Below are 11053 nucleotides of genomic sequence, written 5' to 3'. Positions count from 1 at the left end.
TTATATGCTGTAACCAATTTACTCGACTAAATTACGAATTAATACACTTTACCAAAAAAATTCAAAAACTTAATAACAGCATTTTCCCCTTGAGATGTATGTCCTTGTGTACATGAAAGCATCTTGCTAATCTTACTATTTGGATCATCATTTATATGTCAGTATTATTAGTGGGATATTTAAATTTTGTTTTCAAATATTTTAAAGCATTAAGACTCTGTCTCCAAGCAAACACATATTAACAGGGCCACGGTAATGAAACAGAATTTATAAAATTTCAAACTGATAGAGAAACAAGTTATATTTGATGTCTAATTGTGCAATTACATATAAATAAAATCCTGAGACAACAGTCTTTGATTTCTGCAGAAACATTACCATCTTTTAATATGGCTTTTACCTTCTTTTCCCAGGTTGAAAACTCCTTGTCGACACACCCTTCAATTTTTCCGTGAATTCTGTGACAACACATATTCTCCAAACTTTCTCCCATCTCTCACTTCTCAACATAATTTTTTCCAAATAAACAATACTACCTGAAATGTTTTCCATGAAAAAGTAGATCACAGATTAAATAGATGGGGCAGGTTGGAGGCAGATTTCATGAATGGCTTCTGTGCCATAGGTGTCTCCTCGAGATCAGATATTTTCCTCCCCCAATTTCTCTGGTGATGAAAATTTCTCCATTTACACTCTCATAAAGCACACAGAGCTATGGTATTGATACCATGCTTTACAAAACCAGTTTAACATGCTATGAGTGGTGTGTTCTTTTCTCTTCTGTCAATTTGAGCATTTTCTCTGGGAGATTGACATTCGGTAGGCACATGGGGAAGATCACCTAATTCTCTTATGTCTCTGTACCATCATCCTCACTGCTATAGTTACAAAATTTTTCCATTCTCAAGGACACAGCCACATCAATGTTTATTGCAGCACAATTCAAAATAGCTAAACTGTGGAACCAACCTAGATGCCCTTCAGTAGATGAATGGATTAAAAAATAGGGCATATATACACAATGGAATATTACTCAGCAATAGAGAATAAAATCATGGCATTTGCAGGTAAATAGATGCAGTTGGAGAAGCTAAGTGAAGTTAGCCAATTCCAAAAAAACAAACGGCGAATGTTTTCTCTCATATAAGGAGGCTGATTCATTGTGGGACAGGGAGAGGGAGCATGGGAGGAATAGATAAATCTAGATAGGGCAGAGGGGTGGGAGGGAAGGGAGGGGGAAGGGGGTTAGCAATGATGGTGGAATGTGATGGACATCGTTATCCAAAGTACATGTATGAAGACATGAATTGGTGTCAACATACTTTATATTCAGAGATATGAAAAATTGTATACTATATGTTTAATAAGAATTGTGATGCATTCTGCTGTCAAGTATTCAAAAAATAAAAGCAATTAAAAATTTTTTTTTCATTCTTCTAGCACACATTCTATTTCCCATCTTCAATTACAAGTACATTCACCTTGATCATTTCCTGGATTGGTAGCCCGATTGGCACACAGAACAGAGGAGAAAAGTTTGGGGAGAAAATAAACAGAGCCTCAGGACCTGTTAGCCTAGGCGCATGCATACAATTAGAGTACCAAAAAGAGAAGAAGCAAGAAAAATGAGAAGATAACTATTTGAATAATGACACACCAAACATCTTCCAAATTTGATGAAAGATATAATTTACAGATTCCAGGAGCTCTGTGCATATCAAGAAAGATAACCACACAAAACACATCTGAGTCAGACTCAGAAGTCAGAAGCCAAAGCCAGAAGCCAAACATGAACAGTAAAGCTGGAAAAGCACAACAGACAAATGACACATTATATACCAGTGGCATTCAATAGTCAGCCAAGTTTTCATCAGAAACCATGAAGGGAAGGAGAGAACAGAACAATGATTTAAAAAAAGTAGTGGGGGATGATACAGAATTCCATATCCTACAAAAATAACCTTTTTTTTTTTTTTTTTTTTTGGTACCAGGGATGCTTAACCACTGAGCCACATCCCCAGCCCTTTTTATATTTTATTTAGAGACAGGGTCTTGCTGAGTTGCTTAGGGCCTTACTAAGTTGCTGAGGCTGGCTTTGAACTCACAATCCTTCTGCCCCAGCCTCTCAAGCTACTGGGAATATCCTTCAATAATGAAATAAATATGACAAAAGTTAAAAGGAAATCAAGAGAATTTTTCACCAGAAAACTATAAACTATAAGGAATTCTTTAAAAATTTCTTCAGGATAGATGAAAATGATATCAAATAAAAAATTAAATGCTCAAGAAGGAACAAAGAGCAACAGAAATGATACAGGAAAATAGTATGATAGACATCCATGCCAGGATATGATAATGACACGTATATAAGCTTATTTCAAGTTAAAGCAAATCAACAAACTTAAGAAACAGAAGGGTAGGCTAGACATTAGGTTCCACATTTGCCTTCAAGCATCTGCTTGTTCTGAAGTAAAGATCAAAAGACTGAGAAGCTGAACAGAATTTTCAGCTCAGAGGACAAAATTGGAAATCAAGTTCGTATTCGGTTGGATGTTGTCTGCCATGTCAGTCTACTTATGATTTACCCTCGTTCTTAGACGCTTCCTCCATAGTTGGGTTTTGAACTAGTGTCCTAGGACTTCCATAAAAAAAAAATTTAAAAGAAATAAAAATAAAACACAAAAAAACCCTGCCAAGATGGTGGCTTAAAGCAACAAAAATTTATTCTTCACAGTTCAAGAGGTTGGGTGTCCATATTCATGGTGGTGTCAGGGTGGCCCTCCCTCTGAAGGTCAAAGGCAGGATCCTTCTTTGCCTCTTCCTAGCACTTGGTGACTGCAGAAATCCTTGATATTCCTCAGCTCTGGGCTGCATCTCTTGGATCTCTGTCTCATAGCCTCTTCTCTGCAGGTCTGTATCCACATGTCTCTCCTGCTCTGCCTATAAGAACACCAGTCATATTAGATTTAGGATCTACCCTACCCCACCATGACCTCATCTTAATTAATTACATCTGTGAAGACACTATTTCTAAGTAACTAAGTATTTTTACATTCCGAGGTTCCAGGTAGACATGACTCTTTTTGTGGGGGGCGGGTAAACAGGGATTGAACTCAGGGGCACTTGACCACTGGGCCACATCCCTATCCCTATTTTGTATTTTATTTAGAGACAAGGTCTCAGTTGCTTAGCACTTCACCATTGCTCAGGCTGGCTTTGAACTCGGGATCATATTGCCTCAGCTTCCTGAGCCACTGAGATCACAGGCATGCAACAAAGCCCAACTATGGAGGAAGGTCTAAGAAGAAGGGTAAATTGTAAGTAGACTGACGTGGCAGACTGAAACCCAGTTCCAAATCAGCTTAACACTGAATTGAATTGAGATGTTTCCTGTCACCTGAATGACTGTCTAAAGCACAAATAAGCCCCTTCTGAAGAATCACATGACACTATGTCTGTAATTTCTATATACCTTGCCTATAATTCACTTAAAAAATAATCCAACGTGCTGCAAAACAAATTCTCGAGGCCCAGCTTTGTTCATGAGAGCTGCTACACAGTCTCTGCACCTCCAAAATGCCTTCAGGGATCTTCTTGCCAGACCATTACAAGGAGTCATATTTTGCTATTTTTTTTTTCCTAAAAATTGCTGTGTCTGGCCTCCCAGGCAAGGGCTGAAACTTTAATCTCCACCCCCCCTTAGCAAAAACCGCCCTGCTCTGTGGAGAGTGGTGACTTGGATCATGGTCTTTAACTGGCTTGGAGCTGTGGCTGCACTTTGCCCTAGGAACTTTCTGTGCAAAGGTGCAGGATGGAATTGCCAGGGGGCTGTGGAAATGCCCTGCCTGAGGAAAGTTCTGTGCAAAGGCTTGGAACCATATAGTTTTGAACTTGAGTTCAGGCATCTACCAGCTGCTGGGGATAGGGTTCTGAGCACAAGAAGTAAACCATATCTTTTTGTTGTCGTTGTTGTTGTTGTTGTTATTCATTTTCGTTATACATGACAGTAGAATGTATTTTGACATATCACACATGCATGGAGTATAACTTCTTATTCTTGTGGTTGGACATGATGTGGAATTGCATGGTTGTGTATTCATATATGAACATAGGAAAGTTATGTCTGATTCATTCTACTGTCTTTTCCATTCCCATCTCCTCTTCTTCCCCCTCCCCCTTCACCCAGCTCCATCCAATCTGGTGAACCTCCACCCCTCACCCCTCCCTCCACCCTTGTCTGTTGTGAGTCAGCATCCTCATATCAGAGAAAACATTTGACCTTTGGTTTGGGGGGATTGGCTTATTTCGCTTTGCACAATACTCTCCAGTTCCATCCATTGACCAGCAAATGCCATAATTTCATTCTTACTTATGGCTGAGTAATATTCCATTGCATGTATATACCACATTTTCTTTATCCATTCATCTGTTGAAGGGCTCCTAGGTTGGTTCCATAGCTTAGTTTTGTGAATTGAGCTACTGTGAACATTGATGAATGCAGTGTGCTGATTTTAAGTCCTTTGGATATATACTGAGGAGTGGGATAACTGGGACAAATGGTAGTTCCATTCCAAGTTTTTTGAGGAATCTCCATACTGCTTTCCAGAGTTAACCACAATATGTGTATAAGCACTGCAAACCTCAAGCCTGCCTGCTTTCCAGAAACTTGCCCACAAATAATCTTTTGATGATTAAACCTATGTAATAAGCATGCTGAGCTAGCTCTGGGTCACTGTTCCCCCATCAGAGATCAGGGTCCCACCTGGGCCCAGCTTTCTCTTTATAAATGTTTGTGTGTCTTTCTTAATCCCCGTTGCTCCTCGCTGGTCTCTAGGGTTCAGCCATGCAGGTCGCAGCCCTGTTCTATGTCCTCGCTGTAGGAGTAAAACCACTCATTCCGAAAGAACAGGGCGCTGGACATCTCTGAAAACTTCTAGCTCTTGGAAACTTCAAGCGTCCAGTCATCTCCATCTTTGACAGCATTTATAAGAGATCTGAAATTTTCTTATTCCTTTTATTTCTTACTTTTGACTAAATGTACTTTGAGTTTGTTTATTGTTGTTGTTGTTGCTGTTTATTTATTGTATTGTCAGTATATTTCCTAGGAGAAAAGAGATGAGTTGGGGCACTGCCACACCATGTTCTTACAGAAACTAAAACTCACAAAACACAAAATTTTATATTGAGCATAATCTCCTTTAATACAAATATTATTTCTTAAAAAAAAGAGCGAGAGATACAATAGGATGATGAGAAATGAATGGCAGTTGCAGTTGATTTTCTTTCTTATTCTCAGTGTTTTTAACCTTCCTTATCTTCTGTGATTACAGCCATCCCTCTGTACTCATAGGGGACTGGTTCCCACACTACAGATGCCAGAATCTGGGGAGGCTCAAGTCCCTCATGTAAAACAGTGTAGTATTTACATACAACCTACACGCATCCTCTTACGGACTTTAAATCATCTCTTGATTACTTTTAATACCTAATACAATGTAATGCAGTATAAATAATTGTTTTGTTGAGAGGATAATGACAAGAAAAAGTTTGTACATGTTTAATACAGACATAATTTAAAAATATATTCTTGATCCATGGTTGGCTGAATTCGAAAATGTAGAACTCATGGATAAGGAGAGCCAACTGTACATGTCATGTTTTATATTTACAAAACTAAAATGGTGTCAGTACTAAATTGCTACATATAAATAAAAGTCAAACTTTAAGTATAAAAATGTATTAGTAGGAAAGTACATGCTCAGCACAGTCGAGAGCACAGACGATATTTATGAGAGTCCCTTCATGAAGGATCTCGGACTTTGGTTAAGGAAAGATGAGAGAAGTAAAAAATCATTTTAATAAAAGGAAAATGTGGAAATGTCCCAAACCTCGACGTGCTACAGGATTTTGGAGCAGAAGCTAGCCACATTCACTTAGAATGATGAGGAAGAATCTGTTTTAGGAAGATCCACGTAGATTTTGACCAAAATGATGGCAAGAGGGAAGAGGGATGGGAAGAAAGACTCCAGTGACCGGAGTCTAAGGCACTGAGATAAGAGAGCCTGGGATGTGTTTGGCGATTGCACAGTTTGATCTAAGAGCGGGGCTAATGCAGGGAGATGAAAGATGGATGCTGTGGCCTCCTGTGAGTTCAGGCTAAGCAGTCCAAACCTAAGTAATGGAATCCTTGGTGCTCTGGGGAGCAGAAATAAACACTAAAAGGGCTGCCCTTTGGGAACATGAATCTAGCCATGGTGAACAATAAGATTGTTAAGGATGGTGTCACTAAAAACATAAGGGGAGGAACAGTCACACAATAAAGACCTATTTTCTAAGCATCTATTTTGTTCCAGGTTCTGTGCTGAGTGCTGAGTCTCAAGTGGTAAATGAAACAAACATAATCTCACTTGTTACATAATGGGAAAGAGACAAATAATTGAAAAGTGAACTATCAAAATATTATATTTCTGCTGTATTAGAGAATTAAAAATCATGTAGAGGACAAAGTTAGCGATCAGAGAAAGGCATCCCTGTAGGGTCATTTAAGCTGAGATACGAAGATGAGGAGGAGTTAGTTCTACACAAGCGTGAAAGAAGAGAGTTCAGGCACAGGAGCCAGTGTGGAAAATCCCTCAGCCAAAGGAAGTGCCAGGAAACTGAGGCCATATTTACTGATGGGGTGGGGATGTGTAGGCCAGACTAAGGATTAGGAGAATAGTGCTCTAAGAAACCACCTGGACTGAACAGAACGGCAGAAGTACAGGAAGCCCAGGGAACATAGGAATGATCAGAGAACAAGGGTGTCACTTTGGATTCTTCAGGAAGCGGATGCCATGATGGATTCAGACACACAATGGAATCAGAAATACAAGAGCCTGAGATGGCGTTGCTTCTCCAAGAGACAAGAGAGAAGCAGCCCAGAGCAAGGCAGCCTGGGGAAGCAGTCCCATGTCAGGCACAAAGGGTCAGCTCTGGTGCTCTTCTGAGCCCTCCACTGACTGGGGGCAGCCAAGGAGAGCAGAGACCCGCATAACCCTGCTGAGGCTTCTGGCAGTGCATCAGTGGAGGCTGCCAGCTACCACGCTCCTGCAGTTAAGTTCTCACTGGATGGGACAACTGAGCAGGGGCCCTTCATGGCTCCTGATTTACCCATCACGTTTGGTAAATATAAATAATCTATTTTGGGGAGCTATAAAACTGGGTTTAAATAAAATATCAAATAACAGAACATAGAAGGTGAAGAGGGAATTTGGGTTAAAGCACTTTATGATTTTCAGGAGGGAATAGAGACCACGATAAAGGTTAGGCGGCACAGACTACGCACATTAAAAATCTTAAGGGTCATCATTGCAAAGAATATAAGCTGTACACATACCTTCTGTAATCTGTAAAAGGGGCTGAGGAATAGAGAAACCCTGAGCACTCCAGCCAATGGAAGAAAGAGGGGGAAAAATCAAAGGGAAAGCAATGTACAGTTCAGAGAAGTTAGATAAAGGAGAGAAAATACAAGTGAAAATTATCTCCTGGTCTTTCAAAGCAGGCAATAGCATCTAGAATTGATGGCATAGCGAACAAGAGATTTAAGTCTATTATATAATGTAAAATTGTTATATATTATTGTAATATAACAATAGAATTTTGGAGGATAAAGCAGGGAGAGTATACACATGCTAATTCTTCTTTTATAGCAATAAATTAATAGATGCAACCTAAAATTAGCAAATCAATTAACAGACATATAAACATGTTAGTGTGTTGAGGGTTAAATTAAGAAATTCAAAGCATAAATGGTTAAAAGTAATTGAATCTGAGGACCTAGTGAGGATAGGGGAATGAAGGTAAGCTTTTGTGTTTATTTTTTGTACTTCTATGTTTTAAAATGTTCTGCCAAGTGAACACATTACTTTAATAATAAAATAATAAGGATCTTGGAATGGATGAGATCACCCAGAAAGTGGGGTGAGGGAGCTGAGCCTGAAGCCCCAAGGCACTCCAGCGTTAGAGACTGGCTGGGCAGAAGAGGAAGAAGAAGACCAAGAGCGTGGCCATGGGGCAAAGAAGAACCAAGTGGGGGGGGGGGCCCTGGCCACCAAGGGAAGCTGCTTCAAGAGGGAGAGCATGACCTTCAACGGAGCCTTAAATCGTGTTCAGAGAGGGGCTGAGGTTGGGACGGAGCAGTGGCTTTGTGTTTTGGCAGCCCAGAAGTCCTCAGTTACCTTGAGAAAGCAATTCCAGTAGAGTGAGAGATTGGGACTTGAGCAAATCAAAATGAAGTGAGAAAAGAGAGTCGGGGGCAGGCAGGGGAAAGATACTTGGCAAGAAACTAAAAAAGATTTTGTCACAATGTATGAGGTTCAAAGAAAGGAGAATTCTCAGATGGCTCCATCTACGAATCAGTGGTACGTCAGCAAAATCCGAAAAGCCAAAGAGTATGGAAGATGAATTCCAGGCCCCCTTGTCAATCCACTGTGTCCAATTTCTGTGTATAAATCCATTCTCTGATGAGCTCTTTGACTCATAGAATCCATAGCCCAAATGCACAGGCAGCCTCAGCACAGGTGTCTCAGAAGCTACTGGAAGACTGGTTTCCTTGTAAATGCATTAAAAATGGTCTCCTTTGCAAATTCTCAAATTGCTTAGAGAAGGACTAACATGGGAGCACTTCAGGCTATAGTAGCATCAGCCCCGAGTACAAAATGTTTGTTAAAAGGTGCTGGATTCTCAGCTCTCCTCCTGGCAGAATCATTCTCACTCAGAGCACTCCAAGGCTCGGAGACGTTTTCAAAAGGAAGATTTAGAAACCTGCTTTGAATTACAGCACAGCTAGGCAATATTTTCTTAGCCAGTGAGGCTTTTCTCTTTATTTTGCTTTGGAACACATTGGAAGAGAAAGACTTGGGAACATTGGAAGGGAAGATCTCTCAAGTTCACATCTCCAAGTTTAATAACTTGAATATAGTCTGGTAAGTCACCTTCAATAACTTGTATTCATTTTGATTTCGATTTTCATTTTCCGTAAAGCCATTTTCCAGATTTTAAGCTCTTCGTAATAGCGCCATCCTCAGAACAATGAATTTGGATTTTGTTATTATCAGTTAGCCTTCATCGCCTTCAGCTTCCAACATCCCTAAATTGGAATCAATCTGAAAGTGTATGCATCTCTCTGCTGGATTCTGCGTGTCAACATACACATTTTCCACACGCTCTGCCATGGTATGCTTAAAATCTAGCGCTATTTTTGTTGTCCAGGGAAAAAGGATCTTTATCCTGGTGTGACAATGACATTGAAACTTGGGGTAGTTGGTTATGACTTGCAAAGGAAACACAAAGAGCTCCTCTGTGTCTCTTCCCCCAACTCTGCTCTGACATTCCCCCAGGAAGTCCTTGGTTTTGCTGACCACCACGACATCAGTTCATCAGTGTTACAATTATTTTTCTTATTTGTCTTCTATTGTTTCTTCCTGTGTGATATGGATAATCATCGAGGTGAAAACATGGGCCTTACAGAGCCAAGAGTACCAAATGGTCCATCAGAACCTATACTTATAAACTCCAAGAAACACAGATCCGCACAAATCTCATCAAATTAATCTCACCAACCCAGCTGGTGGCTGTATGTCTAAGATTCTTCATCAATTCATTTTTTTTTATTTCTGATTTACGTATTTTTTTCCTTTTAATATTTGTGTATGTGCACACACCCACATATCTTTTTAACTTGGTGAAATTTCTTTTCATTCAGGCAGATTTACATTGCATCCTCTAAATCTGAGATATTTTGCTTCATGAACTAGAACTTTCTGCTTTTTAGGAGATATAGAAAGAAAGCTATCTACTTTTTCCTGGCACTTTATATATATCACCATATTTAGAAGTCCACGTGATAGCTATTATTATCTCTATTACATGGATGGAGAGAATGAAAATAATAGAAGTTAAATAATTTGCTCAAAATATTACAAAACTCGTGGTGGTGATACAGGGATAGGAATAGAGAACTACCGAAGCCAACAATATTTCCACTCCCCGACTGCTTCATCACAGACTGGGTTGCACTGAGAGTTCATGAAAAAAAGCAAAACTAAAAAGTACTAAAAATCATCATTGAAGAGAATCCAACATAATATTCATAACAAAGATAATCAGGGTCTTTCCATATTTTCCCCAAAATGTAGTCAAATACAACTGTCTCGATCCCTTAAGAATTGAATAAGAGTTCATGTGAATCAGTAGACTTGCCACACGATTCGATTATGTAGAGAGGTACTATTGTATAAATTCACTGGAGTTGGACTTCCAAGACCTCAGTAAAGCATCTCCATTTAATAGCTATGTGAACATGCAAAAGTTATATATTTGGAGTTTTCTTAGTTGTAAAATTATGTTTGGAAGAGAAGGGCAAATCTCTCCCTAGAGACTATTGATCTCTCTGCTGACAAATTGAGGCCATGTGACGTACTAGGGCCCATGAAAATAGGAAATCGTGTGCCCTGGGTCACTGAAGGTCAAGGCAGGTATGAGCCAGTGCATCTCCTTTATCTCTTCGTTGCCTGAAGCAACCGTAGAGGCCACACATTTCAGATGTTCCTTTGTATAGAACAGGGTGGCCCAACTGCCTTCATATTTTTCCTCAGTGAGAAAGGACATCTGTGTTGTATGAAATCAGTGAGATTTCATAGTTTACCTGTTGTGGCAGCTAAAGTTAATTAACCCAAATAACACAGGAGGGTCATAACTTCAGCCATGCTAGCTTACATTATTGTGAGACTCAAATAAGACTCAAAATAAATATCTGCTAACCTTAGCCTTATATGGATTTAAGGATTACTATAATTCATATTTTTAAAGAAGTCTAATTACTGTTTTTATAGTGTAAAGATTGTGCAAAAGTTGTTTCAATTATCTTAACAATTATTTGCAAAAGATAGATGTTTCTAGCCTGTTGAAAATACTATTTTGGGATCTGAGGTTGTGGCTCAGTGGTAGAGTGCTTGCCTAGCATGCACAAGGCACTGGGTTCGATCCTCAGCACCACGTAAGTGTAAAATAAAGA

Source organism: Urocitellus parryii, chromosome 10 (genome assembly GCF_045843805.1).
Source record: "Urocitellus parryii isolate mUroPar1 chromosome 10, mUroPar1.hap1, whole genome shotgun sequence".
In the NCBI taxonomy this organism is placed as follows: Eukaryota; Metazoa; Chordata; class Mammalia; order Rodentia; family Sciuridae; genus Urocitellus; species Urocitellus parryii.
The sequence above is the reverse complement of the archived record's forward strand: the minus strand, read 5'-3'. Positions refer to the sequence as shown.